Genomic DNA, 13,655 nt, shown 5'->3' with positions numbered 1-13,655 from the left:
GATACAAATGGTAATATTTAGTTTTGTTAAGTTGATGCAGCTCTTGGCATTTTGCAAATGAAAGAAACTTCTTTAAATTTAGCACTTCCTAGAGCTGTGCAATTTGGAACAGCAAAATGTAGATATGAAAATGGTTAAAATTACAGAAGACACTGCAGACGTGGAAACTGAGAATTCCTTGAAAGCAGTATCAGCAATCCAAATACGATGAATTGATAGTCAGAACACAGGTTTCTTAAAGTAACCTAAAACCTAAAGTAATGCGGTGTCACCCAAAACAACACACAGAGCATTTCAGTTTCTCAGAAAGTTCTAAATTCTATGTATAAAACTTATGAGACTCTCCGTTTTTCAGTAAGTCAAGATAGACACAGTGAAATGCTGAATTTCATATCAGAAAATTTTATTTTCTGTTGATCCACAAAAAGGTGTGGCTTTTCAGAAAAAGAATTCAGTCCACAAAGTGGAGTAATTACCGCCCCTCCTTGCTTTGCTCTAAGAAGAGGGCATATCGTAGCATATAGTCAATGTGCTAATTACAATCTTCCACTTTACAAGTGGGTGGCAAAAAGTGTTATCTGTAAACTCAGTGGTCTCTTGCAATTTTGCTGGTGGCTGCAGTTGCTCCATTAGTGCTGTATAATTTGGGTTTTAAGCATTACCATTTGCATTGGGTTGTTTACAAATCCTATTTGACACATTCTGTGCATGAGAGATCAAACCCGATTCTAACATCATTCTTCACATTTGTTAATTCTTGGCTTTTTTTCTCTGGCAAAATGGGTTTAGTGAGACCTACATGCTCTTTATGGCAGGTGGAGGAAAGAAAGAGAGCTAAGAGGGAGGCAGAGTGGACCATGGAGTTATGAGATAGGCCACAGGAGACCACAGCTCTAGCACAGACTGAGGCTGCATTGTTCAGGCCCATCGGGAGCCCAGGATGATTAAATCTCCTTCCTGGAGGAGAAAAACTAAAACAGAAGACAAAATTCATACCCTGTGCTCCATGTCACATCATCTTCTCTGGATCCTCTGTGTATACAATCCCCATGCTCTGTGAGAAACAGTTACTGTATTCTAATGAGTAGTTCCCATTACTTTTGTCAGGCATGCTACATCCTCATCTACATACTTATGTCTACCACTTCATGTCAGTTCACCCTTTGCAGCCCTGAAGCAGCTGACCTGGTACTTGTTAACCCACAAGACATTTCCTAGTGGTGTCACCAAGTAAAGGAACCCATCATGCCATGTATAAATACTAGGGATCACAGAATGCAAAAACAGGGCTAAGTCCACAAGGGAATCAATCACGCTGGTTGTTGCCTTCAGATGGACACAGATTATTTGCTTAAAATAGTCTTTGTTCTTTAAAAAGTCCTCTGTGACTTGCTTATAGAAAAGGGGTTAAGCATATTTGTTAAAATTGAGTTCTTACTATTTGTAATTTGGCTTAAAAAGGATATATATCTGTGTGTATGTGTGAGTGTATGTGTGTGTGTGTGTATAAATTTAATCAGGCTAAGACTCATTCTAAATAGAAGAGGAACTTTACCATCAGGGCCATTGGATGTCTCTCAATAAGATTAAAACCATTAAAACAGTAGAGAGGAATTTCAGAATGACTGAATTATGAACTTGGGAAATCCTTTCCCTCCCAAAATATCAATGAAAAAACTAGAGAGAATTACCCAAAGATCCCTTCAAAGACTGGAAATGAACAACTGTTGTGTGACAAAATCCTAAGCACTTATTCAGGAAAATGTACAGAAACACAAGAAGGAAAGTTAGAGTGTGTAGCATTTTGTTCTAAGATTATTCCCATAGTTCGTCCTCTAGTTCCTTAATACATAAGTTTAATTAGTAAATGTCAGGAAGAGTGGCAAAATAAGGAGAAGACTTTATTGAGAACAAAGTGAAAGAAAAATAAATTCTATGCATAAAGGTATTAAAACCTATAGCATTCCAAATGGCAAAAATAAAGGAAGAACATTATAGCAAGCTGATGTTTCCATAACAATTAGTGAAAACTAGAAAATTACAGATAAGGAAAAAATTTACAATGTAAATCTGGGTAAAGAAACAGGCAAATATTACCATAAGATTCTATTTATCCTTGGATTTTTAGAAAACTGGTGAATTCAGAAAGAAAAAATACATGTTCAATAGATACCAAATACGACCTTAGTAAGTTATATATCCTTGATAATCACGTAGTCTTGTGAACAAAGTAATACTTGTGAAAACCTTCTAAAATCACTAAGTTCAGCCCACACATAGCTCCATTGGACAATGATGAAGAACATTGGTGTTTAAACTCCAGGTATTTAAGCATAATTTCTGACTAACTGTTGGCTAACAACTAAGTTACACTGATCCAGAGGAACCATACATAATTGGGCTAAAATATACAATATAACTTAAAAGTAAAACACTGAGTCAATGCAAACTGAGTGGGACCAACTCCACACAATTAGGTAAAACAAGCCACTAACCAAACAAGAAACACAAAAAACAACTGCAAATACCATAATGGAACACAAAATCAGACTCTAGATTTTTACACTATATCACCTAAAGCATCCAGTGCTTAACAGTAGTAAGAAAAATGTGTGAAGAAACAGGAAATATAATCTATATACTTGAGAAAAATCAACAAAAAATTGTACAAGAGATCCTATGTATTGAACTTACCTTAAATTATAAATTAATTTGACCCATGGTTAAATAAAATAGCTATAGTTAAATAGTTACAAAAAAAGTATAACAATGGCTCACAACAGTATGGACATCAGAATTTTTAAAAAAGAATAAAATAGCAATGCTGAAATTGAAAATAGAATAACAAATTTAAATTTACTGTGGATACTCAATAGAAGATTATGTTGGAAGAAGAATGAATCAAGAATCTTGAAGATAGATAAATACAGGTTCTCCTTAATGAAGAAACAAAAACAGGATGGAAAATAATTAGTGAAGATTACAAACCTGTGAGACATTGCTAAATGTAATGGAATATACTAATAGGAATTCACAAAGTGAAACGAGATAGAAGTCTCCAAGTATAATGAAGACAATCTGTCCTTCTAGTAAGCGCTACAAACTTCAAATAGTACAAATACAAAGAGATCGGGGTGGAGCCAAGATGGCGGAATAGTGAGGGTGTGTAGAGGAATGAGAAGGCCATGTGAAGGTGGCCACTGGCAAGCGAGCATCAGTTAGTCAGGAATGGCTTTGAAACCCATCTGCCTCTGGAAACTGCCTGGCAACAGGCTGTGATTGGATGGATTTGAAACTGCCTGGCGACAGGTTGTGATTGGATGGCTCTGGAAACTGCCTGGTAACAGGCTGTGATTAGATGGATTTGAAACTGCCTGGCGACAGGCTGTGATTGGATGGCTTTGGAAACTGCCTGGTAACAGGCTGTGATTGGTTGGGGCATAGACCGCCCCTTGACCAGATTGGCTGGTCTTGGCTATATAAACTGTTGTACCAACTGTAATAAACAAGTCTGCGAGCTGCTCGCCTCAAGCCTGCTTTCACCCGACTCCCAGAGTCTGCGTGTTGACTCCGCGCCTCTTGCCCCCACCATGCTGCTCCTCTCAGAAACGAACCCACTGCAACATTGTTGAGAAACCAATGGCAACAAGGGTGCACACTGATAGTCCGGGAAAAGACAGTTCAATAAAAGTGGAGTTACTATAGTCTGAGGAAAAGGCTCAGGGAAAAATTGCAGAGGAAACTCTTCCAGATCTAGCGGATGTGACACGGAGGACCTTCGGGGAGAACAAGGACGCCCACGGCGTGGAAGAACAGCCACAGAGTCTGCGTGCCAGTGCTGGAAGGGGAGGTGAGACAAAAACCTTGGTAACCTGAGACATTGGCAGGGGAAGGCAGAAAGAACATAGAGGGAACGAGGCTTGAAGCCCTGCTGGGGAAAGTTCACCAGGCTGATTGGAGGAGAGGAAAAAACGAATAAATAAGGGGAACCGGCATGGACACTAGCCCCTCTCTACACTCGCCTTACAAAGCTGAGCAAGACAAAGAGCAGGCACCATTTTGGACATATGTAAAGTGGCACCTGCCATCAGCCAAGCAGAAAAATCTGACTCTGGTGAGGAGAAATAACAGGAGGTTAGGACCTAGTGAAAGTGTGGAGATAACAAACTGAGACTGTGAAAATCTGAGGGTGGGCAAGAGAACTCACCGAGTACACAAACTCGGTAACCTTGGCAACCAGGTGAGAGACTGTGGGGAAATTTGAGACCACACTGAGGGCTGCATAAACCCTTTGTGTGGTCCCTGGGATAGAGCAGACGAATACACACAGGGGCCAGATTTCATACATTAACTACCCTCAATTCCACTCATCTGTGCAGAATTACTTCCCTTCTGAGTCAAAAAAAAAAAAAAGAGAGAGAGAGAGAGAGAGAGAGAGAGAGAGAGAGCAAGCCAGAGAGAGAACAACCTGGGTGAGTCACCTTTGGCACACCCTTAACACTGAAGAACCAAACAAAGCTCTCTGGCCACACCTATCAAAGCATCTAAGGATCCATCAAAAGCAGACAGTCCACTTACTCTACAGTCATAGTATAACGAGAAAAAATACCACAGCAAATAAACCAAAGAATGTATCCAATATGCCAAACAACAAACATAGAAACCGAGGTAACAAGAACAAGGAAGACACTATGATGCCCCCAAATGCACAAGAGACCCCGATTCAAGATTATGAAGATGATGAGATAGAAGAAATGCAAGAAGTGGATCTCAAAAAATTGATAAGAACATTAAGAGGTACTCAAAAACAAACACATTAGAGAACCTTAAAAACAGAATGGGTGAAGCAGAAGAGAGAATATCGGACTTAGAAGACAGAGAACAGGAAAGTATACAGTCAAACCAAAAAAAAGAAGAGGAAATTAGAAATCTAAAAAATATTATCAGGAATCTACAGGATACTATCAAAAAAACCCAACATTCGGGTTCTAGGAGTTCCTGAAGGCATGAAGAGAGAGAAAGAATTAGAAGGCCTTTTTAGTGAGATACTAGCAGGGAATTTCCCAGGTTTGGAGGACAGAGACATCCTAGTACAGAAAGCTCATAGAACCCCTAATAAACATGACCAAAAGAGATCCTCACCATGACACATTGTAATTAAACTCACCACAGTGAAACAAAGAAAAGATTCTAAAATGTGCAAGAGAGAAACGTCAGATTACTCTCAGAGGATCTCCAATTAGACTCACAGCTGACTTCTCATCAGAAACCTTAAAGGCTAGGAGGGAATGGTGAGATATAGCCCAGGTACTCAGAGAGAAAAACTGCCAGCCCAGAATATTAAATCGTGCAAAGCTCTCATTTGTGAATGAAGGTCAAATAAAGACCTTTCTCTCTCTTTTTTTTTTTTTGACAGGCAGAGTGGATAGTGAGAGAGAGAGACAGAGAGAAAGGTCTTCCTTTTTGCCGTTGGTTCATGCTCCAATGGCCGCCACGGCCAGAGCGCTGCAGCCAGCGCACCGCGTTGATCCGAAGGCAGGAGCCAGGTGCTTCTCCTGGTCTCCCATTGGGTGCAGGGCCCAAGCACTTGGGCCATCCTCCACTGCACTCCCGGGCCATAGCAGAGAGCTGGCCTGGAAGAGGGGCAACCGGGACAGAATCCGGCACCCCAACCGGGACTAGAACCCAGTGTGCCGGCACCACTACGTGGAGGATTAGCCTGTTGAGCCACAGCACCGGCCTAAGACCTTTCAGAGCAAACGGAAATTGTAAGAATTTGCCGCCACTCGTCCAGCCCTGCAAAAAATACTTAAAGACGTGCTACACTCAGAAACACAGAAACTCGGCCATCAGTATGAGAGAAGGTAAAGGAAGAAAACCTACTAGTAAAAGATCATAGGAAGCTCAAAGCATATACTAGAATATATCTTTGGGAAAATGGCAGGGCAAAGTCACTACTTATCAATAGTCACATTGAACTTTAATGGACTTAACTATCCAGTTAAAAGGCAAAGACTGGCTGATTGGTTTAAAGAAAAAAACCCATCTATTTGCTGCTTACAAGAAACACATCTTTCCAACAAAGATGCATGCCGACTGGAAGTGAAAGGTTGGAAAAAGTTATTCCATGCCAACAGAAATAAAAAAAGCAGGTGTAGCCATATTAATATCAGACAAAATAAACTTTAACACAAAAACTGTTAAGAGAGACAAAGAGGGGCACTATATAATGATTAAGGATTCAATTCAACAGGAAGATGTAATGATTATCAATGTATATGCACCTAATTACAGGGCACCGGTTTATTTAAAAGATATGTTAAGGGAATTAGAGGGAGACTTAGATCCAATACAATAGTACTGGGGGACTTTAATACTCCACTCTCAGAAATAGACAGATCAACAGGACTGAAGATCAACAAGGATACAGTAGATTTAATCGACACTATTGCCCAAATGGATCTCACAGATATCTACAGAACTTTCAATCCTACATCTAAAGATTTTACATTCTACTCAGCAGTGCATGGAACATTCTCTAGGATTGACCACATACTAGGCCATAAAGCAAGTCTCAGCAAATTTAAAAGAATTAGAATCATACCGTGTAGCTTCTCAGACCACAGTGGAATGAAGGTGGAAATTAGCAACTCAGGAGTCCCTAGAGAGTATGCAAACATGGAGACTGAACAACATGGTCCTCATTGAACGCTGGGTCAAGAAGAAATCAAAAGAGAAATCAAAAATTTTCTGGAAGTAAATGAGGATAACAGCACAACATATCAAAACCTATGGGATACGGCAAAAGCAGTGTTGAGAGGAAAGTTAATAACCACAGTTGCCTACATCAAGAAATTCAAAAGGCACCAAATAAATGAGCTTTTAATGCATCTCAAGAATCTAGAAAAACTGCAGCACACCAGACCCAAATCTAGTAGGAGAAAAGAAATAATTAAAATCAGAGAAGAAATCAATAGGATTGAATTAAAAAAATTACAAAAAATCAGCCAAATGAGGTGCTGTTTTTTTTTAAATGAATAATATTGACACACCTTTGGCTCAACTAACTGAAAAAAGAATAGTAAGACCCAAATCAATAAAATCAGAGATGAAAAAGGAAATGTAACAATAGACACCACAGAAATAAAAAGAATCATCAGAAATTACTACAAAGAGTTGTATGCCAGCAAACAGGGAAATCTATCAGAAATGGATAGATTCCTGGACACATACAACCTACCTAAATTGAACCAGGAAGACATAGAAAACATAAACAGACCCATAACTGAGACAGAAATTGAAACAGTAATAAACACCCACCCAAAAAGAAAAGCCCAGGACTAGATGGATTCACCGCTAAATTCTACCAGACATTTAAAGAAGAACTAATCCCATTTCTTCTCGAACTATTCAGAACAATCGAAAAAGATGGAATCCTCCCAAATTCTTTCTATGAAGCCAGGATCACCTTAATTCCTAAGCCAGAGAAAGATACAGCATTGAAAGAAAATTACAGACCAATATCCCTGATGAACTTAGATGCAAAAATCATCAATAAAATTCTGGCCAATAGAATGCAACAACACATCAGAAAGATCATCCACCCAGACCAAATGGGATTTATCCCTGGTATGCAGGGATGGTTCAATGTTCACAAATCAATCAATGTGATACACCACATTAACAGACTGCAGAAGAAAAACCATATGATTATCTCAATAAACACAGAGAAAGCATTCGATAAAATTCAACACCCTTTCATGATGAGAACTCTAATCAAAATGGATATAGAAGGAACATTCCTCAATACAATCAAAGTAATTTATGAAAAACCCATGGCCAGCATCCTATTGAATGGGGACAAGTTGGAAGCATTCCCACTGAGATCTGGTACCAGACAGGGATGCCCACTCTCACCACTGCTATTCAATATAGTTCTGGAAGTTTTAGCCAGAACTATTAGGCAGGAACAATAAAGAGATACAAATTGGGAAGGAAGAGTCAAACTATCCCTCTTTGCAGATGATATGATTCTTTATTTAGGGGATCCAAAGAACTCTACTAAGAGACCATTGGAACTCATAGAAGAGTTTGGCAAAGTAGCAGGATATAAAATCAATGCACAAAAATCAACAGCCTTTGTATACACAGGCAATGCCACCATTGAGAAAGAACTTCTAAGATCAATCCCATTCACAATAGCTACAAAAACAATCAAATACCTTGGAATAAACTTAACCAGGGATGTTAAATATCTCTATGATGAGAATTACAAAACCTTAAAGAAAGAATTAGAAGAGGATACCAAAAAATGGAAAAATCTTCCATGCTCATGGATTGGAAGAATCAACATTATCAAAATGTCCATTCTCCCAAAAGCAATTTATAGATTCAATGTGATAACAATCAAGATACCAAAGACATTCTTCTCAGATCTAGAAAAAAAATGATGCTGAAATTCATATGGAGATTCACGAGACCTGGAATATCTAAAGCAATTTTGTACAACAAAAACAAAGCCTGAGGCATCACAATACCAGATTTCAGGGCATACTACAGGGCAGGTGTTATCAAAACAGCATGGTACTGGTACAGAAACAGATGGATAGAACAATGGAACAGAATAGAAACACCAGAAATAAACCCAAACATCTACAGCCAACTTTACATTTGATCAAGGATCTAAAACCAATTCCTGGAGTAAGGACAGTCAATTCAATAAATGGTGCTAGAAAAACTGGATTTCCATGTGCAGAAGCATGAAGTGAGACTCCTACCTTACACCTTACACAAAACTCCACTCAACATGGGTTAAAGACCTAAAGCTACAACCAGACAGACAGCATCAAATTATTAGAGAACATTGGAGAAACCCTACAAGATACTGGCACTGGCAAAGACTTTCTGGAAAAGACCCTGGAGGTGCAGGCAGTCAAAGCCAAAATTAACTATTGGGATTGCATCAAACTGAGAAGTTTCTGTACTGCAAAAGAAACAGTCATGAGAGTGAAGAGGCAACTGACAGAACGGGAAAACATATTTGCAAACTATGCTACAGTAAAAGGAATAATAACCAGAATCTACAAAGAGATTAAGAAACTCCACAACATCAAAACAAACAACCCACTTAAGAGATGGGCCAAGGACTAAAATAGACATTATTCTAAAGAGGAAATCCAACTGGCCAACAGACACATGAAAAAATGTTCAAGATCACTAGCAATCAGGGAAATGCAAATCAAAACCACAATGAGGTTTCACATCACCCCTGTGAGAATGGCTCACATTCAGAAATCTTCCAACAACAGATGCTGGCGAGGATGTGGGGAAAAAGGGACACTCACCCACTGTTGGTGGGAATGCAAACTGGTTAAGCCACTATGGAAGTCAGTCTGGAGGTTCCTCAGAAATCTTAATATAACCCTACCATTCAACCCAGCCATTCCACTCCTTGGAATTTACCGAAAGCAAATTAAATTGGCAAACAAAACAGCAGTCTGCACCTTAATGTTTATTGCAGCTCAATTTACAATAGCTAAGACCTGGAATCAACTCAAATGCCCATGAAAGTAGACTGGAAAAGAAATTATGGGACATGTACTCTATAGGATACTATACAGCAGTCAAAAACAATGAAATCTCGTCATTTGCAACAAAATGGAGGAATCTGGAAAACATCATGCTGAGTGAATTAAGCCAGTCCCAAAGGGACAAATATCATATGTTCTCCCTGATCGGTGAAAACTAAAAAGCACAAAAAGGAAATCTCTTGAAGTAAAATGGACACTATGAGAAATGGTGACTTGATCAGCCCTTACCCTGACTGTTGATGAACAACTTAATATGTTATCCCTCTTAGTATTTTTTGTCTGTTCTACTTAATACTATTGGTTGAATTCTGTAATTAATACACAGTTATTCTTAAGTGTTGAAACTTAACTGAAAAGTGATCCCTGTTAAATATAAGAGTGGGAATAAGAGAGGGGAGAGATGTACAATTTGGGACATGCTCTAGCTGACTTGCCTCAAATGGTAGATTTAGAAACATACCAGGGGATTCCAATTCAATCCCATCAAACTGCATGTACCAATGCCATCTCACTAGTCCATTTGATCAATTTCTGTTCACAATTGATCATAAAGATAGGACTAAGAATCAAAGGGATCACATAAACATGACTAGTGTCTGAAAATACTGACCTAAATGAAAGATCTACATGAGAGAGATCCCAGTGGAAAGAACAGGTCATCATAGAAGGAGGTACCTTTCTCTGAAGGGAGGAGACAACTTCCACTTTGATTATGACCTTGTCTAAATATGATAAGAGTCGGTGAACTCAAAAGGCTTCCATAGCTTTGGCAACTCATGACAAGGGCCTAGGGTGATTACTGATGCCATAAACAAGAGTGTCAATTTATTAAGTCAACAACAGGAGTCACTGTGCACTTACTCCTCATGTAGGATCTCTGTCCTTAATGTGTTGTACATTGTGATTTAATGCTATACCTAGTACTCAAACAGTATTTTTCACTTTGTGTTTCTATGTGGGTGCAAACTGTTGAAATCTTTACTTAGTATATACTAAACTGATCTTCTGTATATAAAGAACATTGAAAATGAATCTTGATGTGAATGGAAGGAGAGAGGGAGCAGGAAAGTGGAGGGTTGCAGGTGGGAGGAAAGTTATGGGGGAGGGGGAAGCCATTGTAATCCTTAAGCTGTACTTTGGAAATTTATATGCATTAAATAAAAGTTAAATATTTTTAAGAGAAACATTAGAATAATAAATGACCAGAAGGTAGTGGAGGCCAGAAGGCAGTGAGAAGGAATATTCACAATGATGAAAGAAACAAAATGTATTAACCAATATTTTCATATACAGCCTTCCTATCCTTCAAAAGGATGACAGGGGGTGAAATAAATATATGCCGAGATAAACAAGATCTGAGAAAATTCTTTGTCAAATGACCATAATGCACGAATTACTACAGGAAATCATTTTAGATGAACCAAAGCGAGACTTGATTGCAAATTAAATCCACCAAAAACAAATACTGAAAAAGGTAATTATATATATAATTAAGAGGCAGTCTAATAATTATTTTCCCTTTTTGTAACCAATTTAAATTGAAATTATACAAAGCAATAATTATAGAATTATTTTCACTTTGCTTAGAGCATATAAAATGGAATATATGTGAAAATAAGAGCACAAAAATAAGTGAGAGAAAAATGAAGCTACACTGAAATAAGAAAACCACACTAGACATCAGTGGCTAACTCATTCATAGAAAGAAATAGAGTGCTAAATGTGGCAATTATGTACATTAATGCACAGAGCTATAATTATATTTTCAGAAATTCCTTCATCTCTAAACTCATTTAAATGACATTAAATATCTAGCTGTACACAAGTACACACACAGACCTGAGTATGTACAATATTCACTCCCTCTTATGATTATTATTTATATAGTAGACTTGGTATAAACCTAAACATGAAGACAAATATTCTATATTATACTGGAACTAATTTAGTGTTAGTTTAATTTGGATGTTGATCGATTGATATTAAAATTGTCTTTACTAGAGGAACAACTCTAGTAAAACCAGAGAAAGAAAATAACTCAAAAAATAGAATAATAAAAAGGAAACAGAAGAATTTAATAGTACATTAAAATATCTTCTTAATACAAAGGAAAACTGTTAATATAGAAACAGAAATAAGATACACACACAGCAGGCATATTATATACATATATACATATTATTACTTGAAAAATAATTGATTTTAGGACAAATAAGTATGAGGCCAACAATACAGCTTAGAATGTTAAAGGATTTTTTTTTCATGGAAAAAAATTAGAGTTATATATAGGAGTGCATCTAATAATCGACTTATATGCAAAATAACCTGATGGAATTGATTGCACATTTAATAATTATCAAAATTACTTTCTGAAGATGGTTAGAACTACAAAGCAAAAAAAGTGTGTATAAAAGACTTGAAGGTACTATTAACAAAAAGAGTTAAGTAGCATCAATAGAACATTCCACTCATTTTCCTTTTAACCCAGTAAAGAAAATCCCCTAGCATACACCAAATGTTAAGCCTTAAAGCAAGTCCCAATAAATTAAAAACCATGCCATCATGCAAGATATACTCTGTCTCTAAAATGGAATGGAATTAAAAAGCAACAAAGAAAGAAACTAAAGATTTCTACATGTAAAAATGGAAATTCAAACTGCTTGATAACTTATGGGTCAAAAAATAAATCACAGAGAATTTTTAAAGTATTTTGAATTGCTTGAAAATAAAACCATACCTCATCATCATTTCTAGGATGCAGCTAGGAAAATACATGAAAAATATATGGCTCTGTACTAGTTGTCTAGTGCTTCCGTAACAGCACCAAATAACCAGTGAGCTAAGAAACAGGTTTGTATTTCTTCACAGGTATGGAGGCTGGAAGTCCAGACTTGCCAAGTTTGGGGAGGTTTGCTTTCTCCAGAGCCTGCTCTACTTTGGTGTAAGAAGCTTCCCTTCTCTGTACTCACAAGCCTGACTCATGGATACATCCATCTCACTGCATCTTACTTTGAATAAGGGGACCCAACTTCTTCCATTGGTTGAGTGATCCACACTTATAGTCCTGCTTATCTTTAAATCCCTCTTTAGAGAAAATCCTTACAAAATATGTCCAAATGAAATCACTTTAAGGATTAGAACTTCAACATATGTATTTGGTGTTGATACATTTCAGTTCACAGATGCCTAAATTAAAACTGGAGAAATAGCTCAAATAAAAAGTCCCCATCACATTGTTGAGAAATTGAATCCAAACTAAATCCAGTACAGCGGAACAAAACTGCCTTACTCCATTCAGACTTCTGTAATAAAAATGCTATTAACTGAGTGGTCACACACAACAGAAATATATTTCTTACAGTTCCAGAGGGTAGAAAATCAAAGATCAAGGAACCAGCAAGTTCTGTGTCAGCCGAGAGCCTCTCCTCACAGAAAACTTTCTATGGCTCTACATCTGGTAAAAAGAGCAAACAAGTTTTTGGAGTATCTTCAGGTAGGTCACTCACAGCATTCGTTAGTGCACATCCAAAAGACTCTGCTTTCTCATGTCATGTTTGGCATTCAAATTCAACATATGAGTTTTGGGAGGACATAAACAATAATATTAATTAATTAGAAAATAGATATACAATGGAGAAGACAAATGAAATAATGAATTCTTTATAAAGATCCACATATTTAAAAAGAAAAATAATACTTCAGCTAGATTAACAAAACTAAAGGTGAGAATTTTTAAAAATACCCAAATCAGGACAAGTTAATCCTAGAGATTAAGACATCCACATTCCACATCAGAGTGGCTCTGTCTCCTTACTCCAGCGTGGTGTCAGTCTAAACTCTGACAGGCAGCAGTTGATGGCTCAAGTAATTGTGTTCCTGCCGCTTTCATGGGTGACCTGCATTGAGTTCAATGTACCATGCTGAAGGCTAAAGCAGTCCTAGTAATTTGGGCATTTGAACAGGATATGGGAACTCTGTCTATCTTTCTATCATCTTTCTAAAATTATCAAATACTAAAATGAAAACTATAAAGACAATATGACAATAAATCTAAAAATATTATAA

The sequence above is a fragment of the Lepus europaeus genome, chromosome 1 (genome assembly GCF_033115175.1).
Source record: "Lepus europaeus isolate LE1 chromosome 1, mLepTim1.pri, whole genome shotgun sequence".
NCBI lineage: Eukaryota > Metazoa > Chordata > Mammalia > Lagomorpha > Leporidae > Lepus > Lepus europaeus.
Note: the sequence above shows the minus strand (reverse complement) of the source record.